We start from the raw sequence: 22,299 nt of genomic DNA, 5'->3' as shown, positions 1-22,299 counted from the left end.
TGAAAACCTAAATGTAATAAAGAGGAAATTAGACTTCTTCAAAATAGGCTATCTAAATAATTTTCCCCATCTGTGATTTTTATCTTAGTTTGCTGTCACATGGAAAGAAATGCCATTAAGTCAATGCAAATCCTGCCCCTTGAAAACAACCAAAATGAGTAAGTGATGTACTAATTAGCTTCCTAATGGGGAAGGTTTTAATTGAACTATTCTATAACAACCTTCATCAAAGTTTCCAGGGCAACTTCATAAAAGGATGTCAAACCTGGCCCATATTTTTATCCCCTTAAAAATAATTCTCGATGCACAGAAACACAGAAAGCTTATTTCTCTTCAATGCTGTTAACACTCAGGCCACTACATTTTCTGATGTCAGCAATCCCCTTCCCACAAATATTCCAAGTATGCACCACCGTCATTCTCCTTTCAATTATGTGGTTTCTCTGCTCCTTTGCTGATTGAGTCCAGGCCTCTCGGATAATGAGAAGCATGTGCAGGGAAAATATGCTCTTAAAAAACACATACATCAGTTTCATCTGCATTATTGGGGGGGGAGATCATTTGTCCATATCAAAAAGATCAAAATGTGAAGTTTGCTATGGGATATATAAAGGAAAAAAAAGATCGGCACCAATGCCTAAAGTTGGGGGGCAGTTATGGTGATCTGAAGCAACACCGGTGAGAATAAGGGAGACCCCCCAAAATCCACCCTTTCTAGCTTGGCCACATGTATATTTAATGTTATCTTAATGTTGCTTTGGGGGGTATTTGAGTTCTGACATACACATGGAAATGAGCCACGAATTGTACAGCAAGCATAAATATTCCATCATTAATAAAAACCAGCTGTGTATAAAACACTACAACGGCTGGGTTTCAGTGACTGGCTATCATCAGTATGTGTCACAAGCAAATATTACTCAAAACTTTCTCCCTTAAAACACACACACACACACATTCACATACACAGACACACGCAGAAATTTGTTGTCCTCTTTTTAATCTTTTGGAAGAGCTTTGAAGAACTCACTGATCTCTATGGCACATTTCAACTAATGTCTCTTTTTGAAGCAAATTTTCATTACCCTGGAAGATGCTAGAGTCCTCTTATTAGAACTTCAGCTTACCACATAGAATGAAAATGTTTAATTGTTTTCTAAGAGCCGAGAGGGTCAATAATACACATGTTGGGATGATCAGTTATAGTCAGTAAGGCAGTGGGGCACCAAAGGGCGCTGCAGGGCTATAAGAGAGCAAAGCTCATTAAAAGCAAACACCTGCTCAGGACCTTATAATAAACCTGCTCTGCCATCATGCAAACACCTTTCATCCAATGACCTCGAAGCATGTGTCCAATATGAAGCATGCCTAACCACCTCTGTGAAGTATTAATATCTCTGCTTCCCAGAAGGGTAACTGAAGCTCAGAGCAGCTAATTCATTTATGCTTGGTCACATGGCAAGTCAAAGAGGGTTGGGCACAGAAACCCAGATCCTGGCTTCAAGTCACACAGTCTAATGATATTTCATGGAGTTGGGGCAATAATGAAAGTGACTTTACAAACACCAAGAGCAGCCTATAGCGTTAAAAAAAAAAGAGAGAGAGAGAGAGAGATTTTCAAAAACTATCTTCGGAGGTATTAGCAAATATATCCATCTGCATTTTCCCCATGAATACATATCATTAAAAATGTACTTAACTTGGAGCTTTCTAAGGACTAAAAACCCATACTTCATTTTCCTATTCTGGTTAAAGAAATTTAATCTAATTTACGATGAGCCACTGGTTTCCAGGAATGAATTCATCCAAAATGGAGATCATATGTATATTATACCTTCTCTTTTTCAAAGGAAAATTAAAAGACCGGGTAACTGAGCTCCCACTGTACAGGGAAGGCCTCAAATGAAGAACCCATTACGTGTGGGTCATCCTGTCACACCTGTATCTTTTTAATTGTCTCAAATCCTTAGTTTCCCTACTATTTTTTAGTCTAATTTCAACATTATTTTCAAAGCCACGAAACAGAACATTTGTGCTTTCCCGCTTTTCCTTTCTCATTGGGGAAATTTTATAGTCTACTCAAATGTGTACTTTCTTGATGGGATATCATGATACAGTGATTTAAGAATCCACTGCTAACGGTTTAGACAAAGTAAACAGTGGAACCTAGTTTTCTTTTTTGCTTAAATAGAATGGGGGAGGGGTAACGGGAGGTCAAGGGAGCGGACTGAACAGCCTTGCTAGATACAGGAACACCCTTAAATCACAGAAAGGTTTAGGGATTACTTACTAAATCTAGAGACTAATTAAATATTAGTCTCTCTTGGCATTCGAGGAACATACATACATGATTCTTCATGCATACTCAGTCAGGTTCTCATTTCATTTTTCCCCACAGGTTTACAAACCTAAGTCTTAGGTGAGCACTTATTTTAAAAGAAATTTTGTAAATTTCTGTGACCCACCCCCAACTATGTAAAATTCATGTTAAGTACAGAAACAAAGACTTGAAAGGAACTAGGAAAAATGAAAGTGGGTGATCCCTTAGAACGATGGGATTCTTGATGAAGTTTTGGGCAGGATCCTAGCTTTTTAATTTGATATGTTGTTAAAACACAAAACACAATGCATTTATATTGACACATCCTTTTAGGCTTTTTTTTTTTTTTTACATCCAGATTATTGCATGATTGTATTTCTAACAATTGTTGCACCTCATTCTAGTAGGAATCATTCACATTCACATCACAAGTAGAGGTCTAGGAAGGGAACCATAAACTTTTGAGAACTGGTTCTCAAAATCACCCTGTCCAACTTCTCACAATTTACAGAGGAGGACCTGCCAAGGGTGGTAAACTAAGTTAGAGGTGGGCCTAGAGCCCAGGTCCCATTCACCAATAGGCTCACTAGGAAAGCTTATTGTAGATTCTTCTACTAAAAGTGGCATTAGTTGCTGTTATTTACCAGAAACAATTTTCTGGATCCTGGGATTATTCAAAAACAATAACTAGAATTAAATTTTGTAAACTATGTGGGGTAGACAGTCCATACTTAGACTTATCAAAATCTGTGAAGTCTGATTTATTTCCAGAAAGTCATACTAGCTCCCTTCTACAAGTGGTTGTAGGCTGGAGCTAAACGTGGCCAGCATTATTACAAGCCAGAATGATTTAGACAATTAACTCCATCCCATATAACAAAAAGATTTCAAAGGCCAAATAATGGCCTCACTTAATTCAAGCTATAATCATTACAACAAAATTCAAATGTCTTCCTTTATGCAATAAATATGTTTCTGAGAAGCCCCAGTTATAGGGAATTTTTATGTATCAAGTCATAGCTCAAAGGCACGAACAAGGAAAGCTAGTTTTTTCAAAGAAACCTGTAGTGGGTTCTTTTAGAAAGCAAGTGGCCTCCTTATTTTCCTTTTTTTTTTTTTTTTTTCAGTTCAGATTTTGTGTGTTGTGTGAGGAAGGGGCAACTTCCCTCCTTTCTCTGGGTTCAAGGGGGTCAGAAGCCGACCATGGAGGAGAGTGGGGCAGGGTGGGCAGCCTGTTTTAATGCCCCCTTAGTTCCTGGGACCAAATTCTAACCTTTGACTTGGGGGTGGGACCCTAGATTTTGGACCAAAGTCCACAAAAGGCAGCAAGGAACGAAGAAGTAAGCAAGACTAAGGACAACACGTCACAGAAAACCACCAACAAAAATTCCTGGGGACAGGAAATCAATGGAGCACAATTCTGAACAAATTGGTTTAGTCCCAAGCTAATTAATTTGTCAAGCAGATCTCCAAACCCACTCAATCCATGGGGGAAAGAGGTGATGTAATAGGAGATTGGGGAACATTTACCCATTTACCATCCTAAAAGGCTCAGCCGCGACCACACACACCTCTCTCCACCCCTTTCAGTGGGTTTTAGCTGCACTTAATGGGTGCAAAGGACAATTTCTTCCAGACAGTCCCTAAGAATAGACTGTTCTCATGCATTCCAAATGCTCAGTCTCCATGGAGGAGGCTACCTGGTCACAAGCATTTCCCAAGAGGGAATATATCCTCTACTTCTCCTCTCTGGGTAACATCCTCTCCACCCCAACAAAACAAAACAACTTCTAACCATCCTGAGAACTTCGAGGGACTTTTTGGGGGTAAAGGAAAAGAAACCTTAAGAGGGGCGTAGAAGAGTGTGAGAAACTCCTCTTGTCTCCAAATGGAAGAAAGGCCTTAAAAAGCTGGATCAAAGGAAGAAAGGGGGATGGGGGAGACAGGCTGCTTAATTACAAAGACACCCTTTTAAAGAAGGCACAGGCCCTGGGAGAGGGCTCTTAGGATAGGCACAGAAGCAGATGTACCCACTTAGCATTCTGGCACTCAATGGGACCTCAAGGTCACAGCATCCATCCTTCTGCGTTCTCAATAGACGGTTTTTAAGGGCATTCTAGAAAGAGTCTCATTCGCTCTTTACAAAACTTCAGAAAAAGCAACTCCACAAAATGCCTTGGGTATGCGTCTGTCTAATAATTCCTACTTCACAAACCAGAAATGAGCTTTCCAATTTCCAAATCCAAAATAGTATTGAAAAATAATTCTAAAATTTCCTTCTAAAATCTTTTAAAATAGGTAAGCAGATCCACAACTTGCACGTAAAAGGTTACTCTACACACAAGCATGGCCAGAGGTTTTACTGCACATCTAGACTATGAAGTTAGAAAAAGCACTTTCAATTTTACGGAGCCACAGAGTTTTCCAAAGAAAGAAGTATCTTAAAATGAAGTATGATGTAGTGACAGAAAGTGTCTGTAAATGACACCGGATAAACCCATACAGAATAACTGGAACCTGAGTTATCATCTGTAAATAGATGCAACTATTCTACAACCACCTGGCTATTAAAATGTCCCAGGCCAGTTATAAAATGTAGTTTCGTCAGGCCAACTTTTCCCTCCCAGCTGATCTGAAAGATGATAGCCTTTAAAATTGTCGCCCTGGCCGGTTCCTTCTCTCCCTTCCTGCTTTCCTTTCCCCCGTTAAAATCAACCAACACAACTATTTAAAAACAAGTAAATAATTTGTTCCCAAATAAGCAACGGGTTGGTGACATCTTGATAACAGGTCTTTGAGTACCACCACCCTTCTCCTTTTGTCATGCTCGCCCGGTTGGAGATAGGTGGGAGATGGGTGAAAATTTATCCTGCATCCAAAATGGTATTGCAAAGTATTCTTAGCTACTAAATGAGGGTGCTGAAAGGTCTAACCGAGAGGGCTTCACAAAGGCTGGCCCGAGACAGGGCCTTTCACAAAACCTAGTTCAAGGAGACTTAAATAACCTTAGCCCTCCATTATTGAAGATTATGGTGACTAATTATCTTCCTCTCTGAATAGAAGAGGGTTATATTCAAAAAAAGTTTTAAATGCCTCCCAACTTCTAGTCTTAATGTGGGGGTGGGGGACGGGAGGAGGTTAGGAGAACTACATCAGAAACAACTCTCCAGTTCTTTCTAAAATACATGCTAGAGATTGAAAATGCTGTTTCTCACAAATGTCCCCTTTCCTCTCTCATTTAATTGTATCTAGTCCCTTGCTGCAAATTATTATTACACTACTATTAGTGGCAATTTACCAGACTACAAAGACTGTCACTCTCCCTCTCACTTTTCCGTTTCTTTGTTTTCCTGTATCGATAAAATCCATCTTGCAGCTGAAGCACCAGTATACAGTGACCCAGGCTTGGGACCCTCAAGACACCTGCATGATCCTGCAAAACTGGTCACTAACATCTATAAAGCAGATACTGGGCAATCCCGTCCTCAGCCCCCCCCCACACACACACACAGACACACACACACACACACACCCAAAAGAGTGTAGCATTGTAGATTACTCCCAGACTTTAAGACTTCAAGAATTCACAGCCCCCGGGGGAGGGCAGTGTGAGCCCCCACCCCAACTCTAAGCATTCAGGAGGAACGCATCTAGCAATCTGAGATAAGCGCAGACATTCCTTCTGAGGTAAATGTAGACCTGAAGTTCCCTCACTCCTTTTGTGGTTAATTACCTAGAGACCTACAAGGACCCCAGGAGGCAAGGAAGTAAAAGCACCATCAAGTAGTGGTACCCACTAGCATCTCCGTAGGATGGGAAAGGAGCGCACACTCTTGAACCGATTTAAGTTGCTGCTCATCCCGGAAAACTCACGGCCAGCTGCAAAGAAAGTAGAACACACGGGCATCCCCACACGCATCTAGATCGACTCACTCACGCCGAGGGCACGATCAAGTTCATGCCACCATGGATCCCTGCCCCAGTTCCCCGCGAAAAGTAACCATGCGTCTCCTACCCCTGAAGGCACCGAAGACAAGGTCACGACTCTCTGCTTGCTCAAGTGGCTTCAGTCCCGGGCCGGAGGCCAGGGATGGGCAGGGGGAAGCCCCAACTCCCCGCTGCTCCGCTCCTCGCCGCTCCGTCCGGGCTCTCCTTGGTGGCAGTGGACAGGCAGGATACCGGGCCGGAGGGTGGAGCAGCGGATGGTCGGAGGCAAGACAGACTGGAGGTGGGGGTGGAGGGGGCGGTGAGAACTAAGCGAAGATGAGGCGAAAGAGAGCGGAGATGGAGGAATAAATCAGGGGGTCTACCAGCTTGGGCAGCCAGAAAGCTCCTCGGAAGGAAGGGGCGTGACTGCGATGAAGGCAGCTCCTGGGCAAAGGATGGGAGGTAGGGGAGGGGGACGAATGGGTGGCTTTTCTTCTTGCGGTGAGCGGCTAGGACCGCCCCGGAGCGGGGGGGGGGGGGGGGGGTGGACTAGAGAGTGGGGCGGAGTAGAGGGCGGGGAACGGAGGGTGGGAGCCGGCCTGGACCCTAAGGGGGGGCCGGGGGGCGGAAGAGAGGCGGGGCCAGGGGGCGGGGAAGTTTCAAACAATTGAACGGCGGGGTCCAGCCACTCTGGCGAAAGCGGGGGGTCCTAGCTCTAGTCCTCCCGCTAACGTGGCTTAACGCGCTCACTGCGGTCCCGAGAGGCTACGCCAGCACTGGCTGGGAGGAAGGAAAGGGTTCTGCAAAGACTACAGTCATAATCTACGACACGAGCGGAGCGGAGTCGCGTGGGAGAGCCCGTGCCGCTCCCCGCCCGACAGCGGGAGGAAGAAACACAAATAATAGAAATGCTGAAAAGCAGCTTCTTGCAAAGCCTGCTCAAAATAATGCAGGAAGGAGCAGCGCTCCTTCTTTTTCCTTCCCCTCTTGCTTCCTATTACCAGCAGGCCCCCACCCAGGTCGCAGCTCTGCGCGACACCCTTCTTTCTTCCTCGGCTCCCCCTAGCCTCCCCCCAGCCTCCCCCCCTCCACCCCACCCCCGCGTCCCCGCCCCCCTTCCCTTTGGCGGGCCGCGCTGGGGGTGGGGGTGGTGTGGGCGGAGCTTCGCGGAGTCTCCGCCTCTTGGGCGGGCTGGGAGGGCTGGCCTGGGCGGAGCAGGCCGCGAAGAGTAAGTCCCACCCACCAATCTTTTCCTGCTACCGGTTGGCGAATCCTGGCCCCGGATTCGCTCGCGATTGGTCACTTGCGTCGTCGATCTGATCTTTTTGTCCCACCCGCCCTGAAAATTAATAAAACTGAACAAGAGACTATTGTCTAGCTCTCCGTTCTCCCCCAGCTACTGCTGAGAAGAGAAAGAAGAGACGCTTGGTTTCTCAGTCTTCCTGAGAGAGTGCGACTGTGTGTCGGCTGGCTCTCGTACACCTTTGTGGCACTGTCCGGCCCTCTGGGAATAGGTAACTTTTCTTCCCCCTTAATTCATTAGGCCAGGAGGGGGAAAAAGTACGTGAAGTGTCAATGTGGTGTTCACGTTTCCTGGCTGCCAAAAAAAAAAAAAATGATACTGCCTGAGAACACAGAGGGTTGAGAACAGCATCCTGGGACACTGAAACTCTCCCATTTTACATCTGGGGAACAAAAGCACAAAGAAAACAGTGTAGGGATAGCAGAATAACATGGAATTTGGAACGAAAGGAAGAACTCATTTTGGACTGTAGCACTTACCAGCTAGTTGTGCGACTTTTGTTGAGTCGCTTAACTTCTCTGAGCCTTGATCTTTCTATCTGTAAATAAAGGCTGTAAGACATTCCCTATTAACTTGACACTGATATATGAAAATAAAATGAATTGTGTGTGAAAACTTTGTAAACCACAGAGCACTCCACACATATATGTCTTCCTCCTTGCATATGTCCCATGGTGGAGAGTCTTGCATGTGTCCAGGAATCAAATATTCTGCTCCTGTGTTTTAAGCATCTACATCCAAGGTGTGCAGGTTTTGTGGCTTTATTTTTAAGGAGTCAACTCTTTTCCTACAGTTTTGAGGGTGGATATGAAGTCAGATCCCTGCAGTTAGAATAATAAATTATCCCTTTTCTAACCAGGGTGGGTGAGATTTCTCTTTTAAACAGTTCTGAAGTGGCGCCACAACCTACATCTATTGTGGTGCTGGTACTGAAAGAGGAAATCATGCTGTGTATCTCTGAAGTGAACTTGAGAAAACAAACATGAGGGAACACTTACCATGGAAATCACCGTTCTCCACAGATCCATATTTCCTAGAAAACGTTACAAGGTGGAAACAAGTCTAATTGTAAAGGTCTCGACAATGCAGAGCTATTATAATGAACTCATGCCAATAAAAAAGTGACATCCAATTCAAGCCCCCACCCCCCACCCCCCCGCCAAAGGGAGCTTTCTGAGAGGCCATGGATCAAGGCACACAAGAGGAAACGTGCTCGAAGGAAACACTATCTCACTGTGAAACGGGGTCCCAGAATATAACAGGGTTCAGGAAGAGTAATAGGCTGGTGGCATGCTGTGGGGTAGCCTGGATGTGCAGGGTGCTCTGCTAGGGCTGCTCAAAGGTTCAGAAGCAGGAACAAGTGCAAAATAGATTCTTGGTGTGATTCAGGTTACGGGTGAGGTGAAGTTATTTGGGTGATTTTTAATGGGGAAAGTAAGCTTTTGAGAGTTCAAGACATGGACACCTGGCTTGTGAGGCAAGGGAAGATTATTCCAGCCTTATTTGGAGGGGTGGACAGCCGAGCTAGATTGGGTGGGTATATGCGGCAGACTACTACTGATCACAATGGCAACAGTATCCTTTTTAAAATGAACAACGCTGAGGGCGCCTGGGTGGCTCAGTTGGTTAAGCGACTGCCTTCGGCTCAGGTCATGATCCTGGAGTCCCGGGATCGAGTCCCGCATCGGGCTCCCCGCTCAGTGGGGAGTCTGCTTCTCCCTCTGACCCTCTTCCCTCTCGTGCTCTCTATCTCTCATTCCCTCTCTCTCTCTCTCTCTCTCAAATAAATAAATAAAAATAAATAAATAAATAAAAATAAAGTAACTGGGATTTTAAAAAAAATAAAATAAAATAAAATGAACAACGCTGGTAAAATGGAAAAAGTAACATATGCACATGGTAAAAATCAAAACCGTACTGAAAGGAGTAAAAAGTTCCTCTCTGCGACTGTTCTCATAGTCCCTCTCTCCCCTCCTCTCTCTGCCTGTGTACAGTCTTCAAAATATATTATTTACAGGGCGCCTGGGTGGCTCAGTTGGTTAAGCGACTGCCTTCGGCTCAGGTCATGATCCTGGAGTCCAGGGATCGAGTCCCGCGTCGGGCTCCCTGCTCAGCGGGGAGTCTGCTTCTCCCTCTGACCCTCTTGCCTCTCGTGCTCTCTATCTCTCATTCTCTCTCTCTCAAATAAATAAATAAAATCTTTAAAAATACATATATATTATTTACGTATAGATGTTCCATTTTGGCATCATCAATCACGGCACACCTTGCATTTCTTTACTCAACAGTGTCTCTTACTACTCTTCCATCTCAGGATAACTTCCGTTACTTCATTCTTTTTCATGATAGCTCAGTGTTCCATTGCACAAATGTGCCAAAATTCCTTTATGCATTCCCCTAGAGAGGCCACTGAGGCTAGTTCCCATCTTTTGCCATTACAGAAAATACCGGGAAGCAAGTCCTAGTAGCAAAGGCATGGTGTCTCTTTGTCGGCTGTCTGTCCCAGGCTTTGAAGTTGCCCTCAAAAGACTTTTCTAGCCTGTCTTCCCTACAGCTACAGGGGCCTTCATGCAATGGAAACCCCTAAAACACTTAAATCCTTTAATACCCCCTCCTCAGATCCCGCCTGGGGCATTGCTGTTCTTCTCCAAATGTGACTTTTGATGGAGTAGAGTCAGCAAGAGCTCTGAATTTAATGGTGGATTCAGGCTATGCGTGAGTCACTTCTCAGGCCTGTGGCAAACAACAGGTTTTGTGGTACCTGGGCTTGGCCCAGGTCTTCAAGCGTCTTAGGTGTTCCTTCTCTCCCGCCACACAAGACTTCCTTTTGTTTTTACCCTGAAAACCCTTCAGTTTGTTTAAACTGGGCTTGAATTTAAAGTTATGCTTTGCCAGCTCTACTTAAAAGGAAGGGGGAGGGGGAGGCCAACATCAACAAACATTGATCAAGCTGCTATTATGGACAGGACTGAAAAAACAAAGAGGGATGAGACTTGGCTCCTGCCTTCAAGGGTATATACAGAAAAAGACAACTAACAAGCATATGCTAAGTGCTAAATGAATGGGATTGACAGTAAAAGCTGTGGAAGTTGAGAGCAGGGAGCGAAAACTAGTTCCAGAGAGTGAGTTTATACAGCAAAGTATGCCACACACATTTAACTAATCCCCAGAGCATCCCTGTGTCTTCATATCCTGACTATAAAATATGGAGAGGCCTCTGGGGGATACCAGGAGAATTAACCACTAACTGTAAAACACCTGTGTAAAGACACTGGGTTGCCTAAGTACATTAAGACCCTCTGTATATTCATAATGGATATAATGATCATTTTAAGCTTATAAATAAAGAGCCTCTACACCAAACCACCTGTCCTGTTTGGCCTTTTTTTCCTCTGATAAAATAAAACTCCTCCTTTAACATGCAATAAAAATCAGTGTCTATGCTCTTAAAAAAAAAGGGGGGGGGGCAACTTAAAAAATCAGTTTCTCCCTTAAAAGAAATTACGCTAAGTGAAAGAAGCCAGACACAAAGGGACAAATGTACGGTCCCACTTACATGAGGTGCCTAGAATAGGCAAATTCATAGAGACAGAAAGTAACATAGTGGTGATCAGGGCCCAAGGGGAGGGTGGAATGGGGAGTTACTGTTTAATGACCACAGTTTCTGTTTGGAATGACAAAAAAGTTCTGGAAATAGATTGTGGTGATGGTTGTACAACATTTGGAATGTATTTAATGCCACTGAATTGTATGCTTAAAAATGGCTAAAATGTTAACTTTTATTTTATGTGCATTTTACTGTAATAACATTTTTTTTTAAAGGTAACAACTCTCAGGCTAAGTGTCAGGAGACAAGACTGATGATGGAGGCTACCTTCTTGGCAGCAAAGGGGGCATGTAAAGGGGGCAGCTTGGTTAACACCATGGGAAATGCAGGCCCAGTGTGTCCAGGACTTCTGAAAGAGAAACCAGAAGTGAAATGTTTTAATGTAAAATTTCCTGGTTTTTAATTTTGGCAATTAAGAAATGTTCTAATTTTTAAAAATCTGCCCTTTGCGTGAATATTTTGCCCAGCGTACAGGCAAAGTAGGAAGGAGAACGTGGCTTACTGTAATCTATTCCTCAATCCCTGGCTAGGTTCTTCTAGAGGGAAAGACCACAAAACCATAGTGCTTTGTATTGAGTGGCATTCTCCTCCACCCACCAAGTCAACTGGGAGTGTGAAATGAGCACATCTTCCTCTAATTGCCTGGTGAACCACTAAATCTTTTAAATGCATCTAGAAACAAAAGCAGAGGCAAGCACGTACACCAGGGAAAATAAATCCTAAGGATTTATGGCTCCACATAACTCTCTCCTGCCCCTCCAAAAAAGCACCCTACAAAATACATTGGCCAAACACTGGAAAGGAAAAGTAGCCTTCTTGAGGACATCTCCTAAACTCACTCCTATTTATTCACAAGGATACTAGCCCTGCACATGCAGAAGCCAGCTGATCAGAATATAGCAGCTTTATCTGAACGGGAAAGGAACAAAGGGACACATATACGATATAAACTCTTCGTTTTGGATTCCTTCTCCCCGCTCTCCACCCTTTGCAAGCATATAAACACCACACACACACACACACACACACACACACACACACACACACACACGTGCGCACGCACACGCACGTGCCCATGCTCACAAACGGTCCAGACACAGGAAGTTTGAAGCCTGATCCATGTGTGGAAAACAGCAATGTGGGAATTCAGGAAACAACACCACAACTGTGCTCCAAGGCCAAGACCTGCTCCAGCATCTGGGAGCCAAGTTACTCCTGGGGTATTTGTGGGCCCCAGCATTTTGGAAGTAAATCGGCTGTAGGAAAATAAAGCTGCCTGCAAGACTATTCCCCAAGCACTTCCTAGGGTCCTGTTTGAGTAACCCGGGTTCGCCTCTTTATGATTTATGCAGGGCTTCACTTCAGCTTAACTAAATACCATATCTCCTTCAGCAGCTTGAGTTTCTGGAAAGGCCCAGGCTGTCCATACTTCTCAGTAGGGTTTGTTTGCAAAGCCCTAAGTTAGCTGGAGCAAGAGGGAGGTGGCAAGACCTAGGAACACACATCGAAGTCTGCGCTCCAAAAGGTAGGTGGTGGGATGAGAGAAAGAATATGATTTAGTCAATGATAAAAACAAATCCCTGACAGCAAATCAGAGGGAAATCAAATTTCCTGAGCCAGTAAGCTCTTTAACTGTACAGAGTTAGCAGGATTTAAAGGAAGTCCGTCCTCTGACATTACCCTTTACAAATAAACTCTTGATTGATTCGGCTCTCTCTGTTTCTATAGTTGCCAGAGTGTCTGAGAGCTGTTATTCCAGTTGGAGGAGAAGAAGCCTGGGACAGGAGTGGAGATTTACCTTCCCTGGCACACTGCCCCACTTTAGGAACTATAGGAAGAAGGTAGGTCAATGCCATTCCGGTGTGATTTAAGGCAGGCCCACTCTGCCGTCACCAATCAGCCTTCCTTCCCAGTCCGCCATGGTTCTGTGAGATTCACACAGGAAAGACCCTTGTTAAAGTGCAAATAGGTAACCAGGGAAGGGTTAAATATTAAGCCATCTTTGGTGTGCTCTGATGGAAAGGGTACAGACTTCTTGGAGTCACTAGAGCCTGGATTCCGGTCACAGCCCCAGTACCTACCAATGAGGTAAATAGCTTAGCCACCCTGGACCACGGTTCCCTCATGTGTAAATGGGGCATAATAATTTTTCCCCCACGAGGAGTTGCTGTGAGGATTAAATGAAATAACACACTGAGGGGTATCTATCGTGATGCCTGGCATTCAGTAGCTAGTTAACACACTTTAGTTCCTCATGCCCCTCCATTCAGTCTTAGGGCATTCCAGGGGGTAGGACAACAGGTTTGCTTAAGGCCCTCATAATCACTCTTCCCTAGGAACCCTGCTCAAAAGTACAGTGTGGTACTAAATATATGGCCTTTAACACCAAAGGGACCTAGTGTCATAGTCTTCGTTCTGTTGCTCACTCGCTGTGTGACTTTGGGTACATCTGGAGCCTCTTTCCTCATTCGTAAAGTAACAATAGCACCTATTTCAAAAGGTGGTGGTGAAGATCAAATATATAAATATTAGCGGATTTTGTTATTTGTAGTTGTTTGTGCGATGTGCTGACTAGTTTACTTTTTATACCAGGCAGTTTCTAATCTAAACCAGTGGATGGTTTTAAGCAAGTGTGTTGAAAATCCTTAAGCAATGATAGCTATGTGTTCCTGGCTTCCTGGTCTCAGCTAAGGAATTTGGGGGTGATGCTGGAGCAGCTGTGGACATCTCAGTTCCAGGCTGTTGGCCCTCCTCCCCCAAGATTGTCAGTGTTTGGGCAGGATGTGAGCAAAAAGGGACTCCTCGGAGGAGCTGCAAGAGATCCTGGGATAATTGAACATTCTCACTGTGGAGTGTGAGCCTGGGGCACTCAGGCCTCCTGCTCTTTAAATCCTGCCTTTTTTCTCTGTCCTGGAACTCTTGTACATGTTATTCTTCCTGCCAAGGACACTGCACACACCTCCCTCCACTCTGCTCTCTTCCCACTCTTCCCCTTGCTAAGTGAATCTTATTCATCGGGCCTCAACTCAAATATCACTTCTTCAGGGAAATATTCCCTGAGCAGTCACCTCTACCTCAGTCTCCTGTTTATCTTTAAACATTCGTGTGAACTACGTATTTCCTGTGATAAACTACATCAGAAGTGGTTTAAACATAAAAATAGTATTTATTCAATAGGTGAATTATTCCACTTTGTCTCCCAATTTAGAAAATTATTGGTCCAGGAAGAAGCTTCAGGCTTATCCTGGAGTTTTGTGTACACCCTGGTGCTCTCTTGCCTACCCCCTTAGTGATGTTCATGGGCTGGCCTGAGTTAGTTGTTTTTTAGAATTATTCCTGCTCTAGGTGGGGACATTGAACTAGATGATGTGTGGGGTTCCTTGCAACTCTGTACTGCTGACAGTTGTCAGAGCGCTGACAAGTTTTCTGAATGCTGGAGTGAGGAGCTGTATCAGAAGTGTCATCCACATCCTCTTTCCTCCCAGTGCCTTGATCTTGGTGTATAATGGGGAGTTTTGAAGAGTGGTGTGGAAATGTGGGTGTGAACTGTTTCAGCAGAAGGTGGTATGTTTATTTGGTGCCTAGCAAATGAATGCTTCGAGATCAGAAGAAAGGCAGCGTAGGCTTGAGTGCTGGAGAGTAGATGAATTAGAAAGGCATCAGTGCCTTTGATGGCAAAGAAGATGGTTCCAGATGACTTTATGGATGGTGTCACTTCCTATGCCCCCATCACAACCGTAAACCAGGAATAGATTTTACCAAAAGGCAGCCTAGTATAGTGGAAGAAACAAAGAGATTTTCATTCAGATGGGAAGTGGGTTAAGATCGCCACATTCATTTGGTTATGTGACCTTGGATAAATCACTTAACCTCTCAAGTCTCAATTTTATAATCTCTTGGCTATGTATTGAGGATCCACTATGTCTTCAACACTGTTCTAAGCACTTGGGATGCACTGGTAAACAAAGCAGGCAAATGCCTGCCCTTACGAAGACTACATGATTCAGGGATGTGGGAAGAGTGGGTAGACCTTTAAATCTGTGAAGCTTCATGACGTTGTCCACACAGTCCTGGAACATGGCTGAGTACTCAATAAATAGTAGCTATTATTATTATTTAATAAAGCAGTCACCATCTTGTGAAACCAGGTAATTTCTACACAAGCTTAAATTTCTATACAAAGGAGTGTCAAAAAGAAACAAAGAAAACTCAGGTGTAGCCAAGTAATTTCTATAAAAGAGACAAATAGATGGCTTGAACAAAGGACTTGAGGTTCTTGCAATATGGTAATAGCAGGAGGCTTGTATGAGTTTTCCCGTCCTAAGTGGCAATATTTTTTCTACTGTGGTTTCCTCAGCAGCAGTTCCGTTTGTGGCAAAATTTAGCCTAGGGTGGCCCTAAGCAGTAGGTTGAACCTCCAGTTGAATAAACTTTCCTTCTTCATTACCTCCGGGTGACCAAAGAGCATAAATCTGGGATCATAACCTTACCCTACAAGCACTCCAGTCGTGCTCCTACCCGGGTGACATTAACCAACTAAAAATGTTCGGTGTTCCAGCCTTCTAGTTCCATAGCCTCCTTTCTAGAAGCATCGTGTCAGAAGGGGGAAAAGAATGGAATACTGCTCAGAGGTTTTCACGGTTCATAGTTTCTAGCTTGATAAAGAAGTGCAGTTTTTACCTTGTTATAGAACAATAGAACCATGACTTAGGTTTCACAATTTATGTAGTTCATTTCACGAGGCATCATGTTTCACGTACTATCAGATTTCTGCTCCCCTCCTGCGCGGGCGTGGGACAGGCGTTGGGTCAGGGTGTTAGGGAAGCATGGTGCACAGTGGACTTCCTCCCCCTTACCCTAGGCTTCAGGTCTCATCCTAGTTCCTCTCTCTATCAGATTACTTATCACATTGTTTTGTAGCTATTTATTCTCTGGATTCCCAACTAGACTTTAGGTTCCCTTGAGGTCACGGACAGTGTCTTATTCGCTGCTGTATCCCCAACACCTAGCATTTATGACCCTTTTCAATTACGCCATCCTACTTTGTGTTTAAACCCCAAATCAAAGCTGTTTTTCTCAGCATCTGTGGCCAGCTGAGCAGGTAAAGTCATTGCTCTAGCGTAATCCTCTGCCCCAGGTGAAAACCCTGGGAAAGCCAATCTTTGTGGCTTTCCCAGGTTACCCTCAACATTTTAAAAAACTCATCTCCCGGGCGCCTGGGTGGCTCAGTTGTTAAACGACTGCCTTCGGCTCAGGTCATGATCCTGGAGTCCCTGGATCAAGTCCCGCATCGGGCTCCCTGCTCAGCAGGGAGTCTGCTTCTCCCTCTGACCCTCCCTCCTCTCATGTGCTCTCTCTCTAATGAATAAATAAAATCTCTAAAAAAAAAAAAAAAAAACTCATCTCCCCATTTCCTTGGAATGCAGACTCTGGCTTCAGAACGGTTTCCATTTAAAAGCCTTTAAAGGGGCGCCTGGGTGGCTCTGTGGGTGGAGCATCAGACTGGGTTTCAGCTCAGGTTCATGATCTTAGGGTCCTGAGATGGAGCCCGGTGTCAGGCTCCATGCTCAGCGGGGAGTCTACCTGAGATTTTCCTCTTTCCCTCTCCCCCTGCTCCTCCTCCTCACCACCCCCTCCCCCAGCTCTTGTGCACGTGAGCAAGCACTCTGGCTTACTCTCTCTCTAAAATAAATAAATAAATCTTTAAGAGCCTTTTCAATTCCCAGTCTTCGGAAAGCCTTGCATTTCTACACAACTATATCATCCTCACCGTCTAATTGTTCATTTCCGTCCTACCCTCTCCAGCTGCCAAGTGGGTCACCTCTCCCAGGGATGTACTTCTTGGCCAGCCGTTTCCCCCCTTGGTTTTTTCTCACTAAGAACACGGGCAGTAATGTAAAAGGGAGCATTGCATTTGGAATCTTGAGAGATTTTGAGTGTGTCGCTGTTGCTTGAAAGCTGTGCGAAATTGGGCACGGAGCTCAACCCTTTGGAGCCTCAGTTTCTTTATTTTGCAAAACTTGGGAAAATAATCTCTGTCCCATCTTAGGATCACACTGGCTTGTGAGCTTCAGATCAAACAACGGTTGTGAAAACACCCTGGAAACTGAAATATATGGTTATTTTTAGGACACCTGTGGTAAGTGTGGTTACCACCCACACTAACCCTTCCTCCTCCCAATTAGGCACTGAGCATTTATTCAGTCTTGAACACTCTAGCCCTGGGCTATAGCTGGGTGGGGGAAGCATTGTTCTTCCTATCTTCCTGACAAGTTGATCTCAGTTTAAGACTTGCTGCCCTCGGGTCTTTTCAGTCAGCATTTGGGGGGGGGAGCCCCTCCCTTGGTTTCTCAAAAAGCATTTTTGTCAGGTGTGCTTTAGATACTCTGTAGTTTCTACCTTCTGGCCTGCTTTGTGCTCCCTAGTGAAAAGTGGTTCCTGTGGGGGAAGGGGAAAGGGAACATTTCTAACCTCTTCCTCTCTTGCACCAGAACTCCCAGTGTCCCCAGACTCCAATTTTTCAGGCATAATTTCTTTACATCCATCAGGGTGTACCCCGTAAGGCATTTTAGACTGATCCCAGGCAGGTAAGTTACATTATGCAGAAATTTCACTTATTCCCAAAGTGCAGTCTCAGCGGCTTGGTAATTACAAAGCCCAGGACTTCCCCCTGCCTTTGTGGTCAAAAAACACCCTCAGCTTTTGCCTCTCCTTGACCCCAGCTTCCAGACTGCGTTTGGGTCTGTTCTGAAAGCTCCTGGGGGAGTTCCCCAGCTTTAATTTGGCCAGATGCTCAGTGTCCTGCTCAAATCACACTCAACGATTTTTTCCCCCACTTTGAATAGCTTTTTTCAGACCCTTAGATTCACCCAAACCTGCTCCCCTCCTCCAGCTAGCGCTCAGTGCAGAGAGTATGTGCTCTATTTGCTGGCTGAGGATCCCTGATTAGACAACCTGGGTTTTAGTCTTTCCCTCATTCAAAATCCTCTTCACATTTACCCTAGAGGGTTTCCACTGCTGATTCTGCAGTTAATCTTACCACAAGAAAATACTTTTTCAAGTTGAAAGCTAATTGAAATTTACACACATGCCATCTTTTAGAGCAAAGGTGGACAAATGGCTGCTACATTTTTTTTAAAGGGTCGTTAAAAGAAACTAAGGAGCATGTGCCACTGAGACTATAGGTTTGTAGCTTGTAAGGCCTGAAACAGTTACTATCTGGCCCTTCATAGAAAACGTTTGCTGACTCCCAGAGTTTCCCTGGATATCCAAAAACAGTGTGAAGCCGTTTGACCCTATCGCCTTCTCTCCCAAGGTTACAGGAAATTTCTGACTTATTTATTGTCACATTTTACCATCTCATCTATCTCTTCCATTCAGTTTCTAGTCTAGCCGTGAAGAGTTTAAAGGGTTTCTGTTCCACCTTCCGAACTCACATTTCATTTCTTTCCCAGGGAATAAACTAACTTCCTTCGGTGAGACCAGCTTCTTGCTCCCTCCCCTCCTGCCTCTGGTTAATGTCCCTTTGGCTTTGGTGGACACTTTGGAAAGTGAGAGCTCCTTGCTCATTTTCACAGAGTCTTAGAAAAATGCCGAGGTAATTTGAAGACAGAGCAGATGTTAAATATGGGGAGATTTTTCTGGAGGACTAAAACCATGGAGACACTTAAAATCCCCCTGCAAACGAAGACTAACTCTGTTTCACCCACAAGGTGATTTATTTCCGTAGCTCTTTGGAAGGAGGCAGGATCAGTTTACTAGGGCTCAGCTTACTCAGCAGAAGGGCTAATCTCCTCTGTTAAAATGTATTTTCTGCCGAATTTAATCTACTCTCATTGGTTTTCCTTGTGCACTACCTGCATAGTTAGCGGGTGGGCCACGCCTAAAGAATGTTGCCAAACGCAAACAAAGAACATCAGCGACTAGTCCCAACACAAATACTTACTGAAAAACCATTACATACCTACCATGTGATTGGTGCCATGTGGGATACAAAGAAGTCCAAACTTGGTATTCAGCCTCCAAAACCTCCAGGGTAGCTGGAGAGACAAAATGCTAAAATAACAATGCGAGGGGTTCTCTGATACAATTCAGATGAGTGAATAGCCTCAATTTTAAATAGCCTCTCCTTGATTGTCCCAGAGCACACATATATTTGCCAAATTGTCATTTGATCCTGAATATATAGTTGCTGAAACCATGCTCGTTGTAATAGGGAGGAGAAGGGAGAGAGAGCAGAATGAAATTTGATTGGCAAAGAAGGTACATAGTATGTGTTCAATGAAGAGTCAATGTAGGTAGAGAAGCTAGTAGACAGTATTCCAAGTTCATGGAATAATAACATCAACAAGGGTTTACAATCTGAAAATCTCTGGCTTGTTTGCAGTACAAGTGAGTAGACAGTTTGTGTAGAGGCTAGGAAAGCTTTAGTTCAGCTATGTAAGGTAGGACCAGAATTTTGAGGAACTTGAATGCGAACTAGAACAATTGGAAATTGTTCTTTTGGAGGTTTGGGGGACTGATGAAAGTGGTGTTTTATGAAGAGTAACCTGGTGGTGTACAGAATGGCTTTGGAGGGTATACCAACTGGAGGCCGGGAAGATTTTACAAAGCATTAAGAACAAAGCAAGCCAAAGCCAAGAATGTACAACCCCTTATTCATTCTATCCAGTTCCCCTTGATGCATAAATGCTATCTAGTGAGGGAAACAAGACTGACAGACCCCACGTTAGACTTTCTAGGGTCTCTTATCACTCTCCGAAGAATATCTTAACCACTGCATAGGCCACACTTCACAACCAAAGTCCACACACCTATCCTGGGGCAAGAGCAGCTAGATTGAGCTGGGAGAGCTCAGGCCAGCTAGTGGCCAAGACCATGAAAGTGTTTCAAGGATACCTGGGAGTTTCTACCCCTTTACAAATGTCTCACCCACCTGCTGTTGAAGATTCAGGAGCCAAGGACGTATTATGACCTCACAGAACAACGAAAAAACATGTTGACTGATGATTCCAAAATCAATACCACTTGCCACATCTCATATACGATCCACGTATCAAACTGCCCCCTGAAATCCCCTGAATGCTACATAGGCATCCCATGAAACCAAATATATCTCCTGCCTCCATTCCTATCCATCATTCTCATCTGCCTCTTCCTGTATCCCTCATCTCCATGAGTGACACCGCTGTCTACCTCGTTGCCTACTTACCCAAGCCAGAATCATAGGAGACAAAAATTTTTAAAAATATGACAGAGTACAGGATTCCTGCCCCAAAGGATTGATCCACTGCATTCCCGTCCATCCTTAGAGCTGTATTTCTTTTGGTTTTGAGAGCTTTTTGATCTCTAAGGCAGGCCCCTTCAAGAATAAAATACTTCTGTGAGGGGTCACACCTCAAGCTGACCCCTTGCTATCAGTTATTACCTTAGCAGGCAAAATTAAGACAGCGAAAGCAAGAATGTGGCAAGGACACAAGTCAGGGCACCTTACTGGGAGTAGGCAGAGGAGAGAAGGTGGAACATTATGGAAAATGGAGTCTCTAACCATGAATACTGGAGTAAAATAAAGACAAATACTGCCTACTTCGTCAATTTGCCAAGGGCTTACTATGGGAGCACCAAGGTTCGAGAGATAAGGCCTGGGCTCTGTTACTGAGGTTGACATTTAATTGGCCTTAGATATGCACTCTCCCCTCCCCACACCATAAACCCTGAAGTGAAGGCCTCATACTGTCATGTAAAATGAACTGTGTATTTTATTAAATTTTAAGAATGAAACAGTGCCACATTGTGGTCCCTGCATAATGTTTCATAAAATGTGTGAAGAGCTCCTCATTTTAGAGCACGAGAAATGTCATTGGGAAGATGGATACAGCAGGAAACGTAATGAAAGGTGTCCTAGAACCTTCCCCACTCTTCTCTCATGGCCACCCCAAGGAGAGGGAGCGGTGTAACTGTGTCCCTGGATAAATGGAATACACCAAAATGCCAGGAGAAACCTGGTTTTTAGAGTACTTAAGTACTCTACATACATGAGCAAATAAGACAAAAAACATCTGTTTGCCAGGTTACAGGTTAGGGAAAGGCATCTCTGGGGCCCTGAAAATAGCCTAATCCATCACAGAAACCTGAAGTCTGCTTTTAAAGGAAGAGTAGGACCCATCTTATCTTTGTAGTTCCCTGGTGCCTAACACAGTGCCTGGCACATGGTTCTTATTCAGTGAATGTCTCATCGATGCCCAAATAAGGGCGTGTATCAGTTTCCTAGGGCTGCCTTAACAAAGTGCCACAAATTGAATGGCTTAAAAGAACAGAAATTTATTCTCTCGCAGTTCTGGAGGCCAGAAGTCCAAAATCAAGGTGTTCACAGGGCCCTGCTCCCTCTGAAGTTGTGAGGGGAACCCTAGGTGTCACTTGACTTCTGGCAACATAATAACTCCAATCTCTGCCTCCATCTTCACATGACCATCTTTCTTCCATGTGTCTCTATATCTCCACATAGTGCTTTCCTCTGTACGTGTCTGTCCCTTTTCCTCTCACAAGAACACCAGTCTGGGGCGCCCGGGTCACTCGGTCATTAAAGCGTCCAACTCGATTTCAGCTTAGGTCATGATCTCAGGGTCATGAGATGGAGTCCCGTGGGGGGCTCCGAGCTCAGTGTGGAGTTTGCTTGTCCCTCTCTTTCTGCTCCTACCCCACCCCCACTCTCTCTCTCTCTCTCTCAAATGAATGAATGAATAAATAAATAAATAAATAAAATCTTTGAGAACACTGGTCATACTGGATTAGGGCACACCCTAATGGCTTTATCTTAACTTGATTACATCTGCAAAGACCCTATTTCTTTCTTTTTTCTTTTTTCTTTTTTTAAGATTTTTATTTATTTAAGTAATCTCTATACCCAATATGGGGCTGGAATTTACAACCCCGAGATCAAGAGTCACATGTGAGCCAGCCAGGTACCCCTGCAAAGACCCTATTTCTAATGGTCACATTCACAAGTACTGTGGGCTGGGATTTCAACATGTCTTTTTGGGGTCAGAGTTCAACCCACAGCAGGGCCCAAATGAGCCCACGCTCCTAATAGCATTTCCTGGTTATTAAGTTTGGAGAACATAGTCTTTCTCCAAACCTAGCTTT

At 44.4% G+C, this 22,299-nt stretch overlaps 1 protein-coding gene across 2 annotated transcripts in view; it reads right to left on the bottom strand.

Moving 5' to 3' along the window:
- The window catches only part of AMOT (angiomotin), a 61,898-nt gene extending 55,176 nt beyond the window's left edge, over positions 1 to 6,722 (bottom strand). For both annotated transcript variants that reach the window (XM_035725778.1, XM_035725779.1), the window contains exon 1: positions 6,336 to 6,722. The gene's annotated coding sequence lies outside the window, so the exon portion shown is untranslated. The remainder of the gene's footprint in view (positions 1 to 6,335) is intronic.
- Between the last annotated feature and the right edge of the window lie 15,577 nt (positions 6,723 to 22,299).

This window comes from Zalophus californianus, chromosome X (assembly GCF_009762305.2).
Source record: "Zalophus californianus isolate mZalCal1 chromosome X, mZalCal1.pri.v2, whole genome shotgun sequence".
Lineage (NCBI taxonomy): Eukaryota > Metazoa > Chordata > Mammalia > Carnivora > Otariidae > Zalophus > Zalophus californianus.
The sequence above is the reverse complement of the archived record's forward strand: the minus strand, read 5'-3'. Positions and strand labels throughout refer to the sequence as shown.